This window comes from Dipodomys spectabilis, unplaced genomic scaffold (assembly GCF_019054845.1).
Source record: "Dipodomys spectabilis isolate Male_0828 unplaced genomic scaffold, ASM1905484v1 ptg000658l, whole genome shotgun sequence".
Classification (NCBI taxonomy): Eukaryota; Metazoa; Chordata; class Mammalia; order Rodentia; family Heteromyidae; genus Dipodomys; species Dipodomys spectabilis.
The window spans coordinates 216,399-220,230 of NW_024871335.1; positions in this window are offsets into that span (position 1 = coordinate 216,399).

The following is a 3,832-nucleotide window of genomic DNA, read 5'->3' on the forward strand; positions in this document are numbered from 1 at the left end:
GACATCATGACCACTGTGACATCACACTCCCAGATATCATGACCACTGAGTCACATTGTGACATCACAAACCTGTTACGACTCATGACACTTGTGCCAACATATGCCTTTGGATACATCATTAACTCTTCTGAACTTATATATTCATTGTCAATTAGAGATCTGGCATGAGATTTTGACATCACCATCTCATTGGGAAATCACAATCCTATGTGACCTCATCACCTGTATGGCATCAAAAACTATTTGTGACTTCAAAAAAATACTATCTCATGTAATGGTAACATCACATTACCAATGGGATTTTCACCATTACATTTTCACCAACCAATTATTTCCTCATAACATTTTACAAAATTCATGGCCTTTCTGACTTCTAGCTCCTTATGTGAACTAGTATCTTCATTGTGATCTAGTAGAATGAAATTGTACATGTAATGGTGATATTACAAATTCATTGTGACACCATTATCCAAGTGTGACCTTATCACCACTGTGACATCACATTGTCACAGTGATATCTCAGTCACCTTATGACATCCCAAACCTGTTGTGACCTCTTAGCACTTTTGAAAAAGCACATGGTACTTGTGACATCACAGTCCCTTTGGGTAACCATATCCTCATTGTGAACGAAGGACAACTGACATCAGACATGCCATTGTAACATTAAAAACACTTTGTCACATCATCTCCAGAGTGAGATCACATTGTTGTTAGGATACCATCAAATCATTGTGACATCTCAAAATGACAATGACGTCATAGCATTATGACATCACATTTTCATTGTTAGGTCATAGAGACAATGTGATTGCCTATTCTGTGATTTCATTATATCTCTAATGTGGCATATAGGTTGATCTCAGAAACCCATTGTGACCACATCACCATTGTGACATTACAATCCCTTTGTGACCTCATATTGACATTGTGATATTATTAATGCAATGTAATATCACAAACCTCTCTTGTCCTCATAAATTTTGTAACAAGTGTCTACCTTGACCTGGGCTGGATGCCCACAGCTAAATACAGCTTCAACCATGAACCCTCAGACCTCCAGAGAGCAGCCCAACCATTTGTAATCTGGTCTGCAAACAAGCAACCCCCAAAATAATGATTTCCAAAGCTCCACACTTCAAAGGACAAGGTTTTTTTCTTTCTCTTCATCCTCCTTCTCTACAGACCTTTCCTACCTTTCAGTTCTTTTCATTTTTTTTCCTTCCACCATTCCCTTCTTTTCTTCAGGCTGTTCTACTCTTGACAGGCCTGCCCTGCCTTGTCCAGGTGGCCAGTTGCCGTTCTTCACCTCTTGGTCTCCCTCAATTTCCTCTCCTCCCAGGTTTTTATCCTCCTGCAGTCTCTTCACTTCTTTCCTTCCAGGCCTTTTCTCTCCCCTTCTGTTGCTCTGAACATGCCACCCATGTATAGGCTGTACCTTCCCCCACTGCAGTATGTTTCCTGCATAACAGTTTTCAATCATCACTTCCCAAATGTCCGTGCCCAATCACTTCATGGCATCTCACCATGTGGGGCTTGACAACCTATCTCCTTCAGCAGCATGTGCTGCCCCTTTAGCTGCATGCACCCCCCTCTCCGGTGGTCCAGACAGGAGGCCTTGATGACTATCTGTTCCCATGGATGATAGGGGCACTGCTGGTTATTAAGTGTATCATGGTGAACTAAGAGAAATTGAAATTGGACAAATTTGTGATATTACAAACTCATGATATAACTAACCCATTGTGACCTCACCAATACTGTGACATCACAAACCCATTGTGACATCACATTGCTGTTTTTGACACCAGGATCACATTGTGACATCCCAAAACTATTATGACCTCTTATAACTTTTGAAAAAAATACATAGGTTTGTGACATCATAGTCCCTTTTTGTACCTGAATCCCCACCATGAAATATTGACAATTGAGAATCAGACATGACATTTTAACATCAAAAAGTTTGTGAGATCATCACAATTGTGACATCACACTGTAGTTTTGACACCGTCTGCTCATTCTGAAATCACAAAACTAAAATAATATGATAGAATTATAACTTCACATTGTCATGTGACATCATAGACACATTATGAATGCCTTTTCTGTGATTTCATTGTATTTCATTAGGACTTCAAGCTCCTTCTGTGAACTTGTATGCACATTGTGAAATAGCAATTGAAATTGGACATGAGTTTTAGAATTACAAATCATCATGACATCAAAAACCTATTGTGAACTCATCACAACTGTGTATCATGAAGCTATCATGGCCCCTAAGTAGCTTTGAAAACACACATGACATTTGTGACATTACAGTCCCTTTGTGTACCCATATCCTCATTGTGAATACATGACAATTGTATTCATATATGCCATTGTAACATCACAAACCTTTGTTACCCCATCATCAGAGTGAGAAGATATATTCATTATGACACCATAATCTCCTTGCAACATCACCAATTTAAAATGACCTTATAGCATTATGACATTATATTGTCATTGTGATGTCATTGATACATTGTAAATGTCTATTCTATTTCATTCTATTTCAAATGATGTGGCCTGTGGGTTGATATCAGAAAACCATTGTGATCTCATAAATATGTGGCATCATAATCACTTTGTTATATCACAGTTCCATGGTGGTATCACTAACACACTGACATCACAAACTTGTCCTGTCCTCATGTCTTGTGATGTGCTGCAATTGTGATGTCTTAGGCCCTTTATGAGTTCGTAATCTATTTTCAACCTTATAACATTTCAGTTATGATATGTGATATTAGAAATCCACTGTGACATCATGATCATTGTGACATCATACTGACAGACATCATAAATATTGTGTCACATTGTGACATTACAATCTTCTTAGGACTTCATCACATTTGTGACAACACATGCCTTTGGAGATAGCACAGTCCGTTTTGGAACTCATATTCTCTGTGATTTCATGATAAATGAGATCCTTTATGCCATTTGGATATCACCAACCAACTGTGACATCGTAGACCTACTGTGACCCCTTACCTGTAGGTCATCATCAATTAATTGTGACATCAAAACCTTTTGTGATATCACAATGTGACACGATGTTCATTATATCTGTCAGTGTGATGTCACAATGGTCATGATGTCACAGTGGATTTCTAGTATCTAATGTCATACATGAAATATGAGGTTGAAAACAAATTATGAGGGCAAAAAGGTCTGATATCACAATGTCAGCATGTCACAAATGTTATGAGGAGAGGAGATGTTTGTGATGTCACATTGTGCTAGTGATATCACAATGGCACTGTGATGGCACAAAGTGATTATGATGTCAAAATGGTTATTTAGGCACAAAAATGTGTTTCTGATAGCAACTCTCATGCCACATATGAAATACAATGAAATCACAGAATAGGCATTCACAATGTGTCTATGATGTCAAAATGAGAATTGTTGTCATAATACGATTATGTCATTGAGTTTGGTTATGTCACAATGAGATGATGCGCTTATAATGAAAATGTGATGTCACACTGTTGAGGATGTCACAAACACTTTTTGATGTTATGGCATGTCTGCTTTCAATTGTCATTAGTTAACAACAAGGATATGGGTACACAAAGGGACTGATGTTGAATAGGGCATGTGATTTTTCAAAGGAGCTAATAGGTCATAATAGATTTGAGATGTCACAATGGAATCATGATGTCACAATGACAATGTTGTCACCATGGGTTTGTGATGTCGTGGTGGTGATGATGTCAAAATGTGTTTGTGATGTCACAACGAGTTTGTAATATCACAATCAAATTTCCAATTTCAATTGC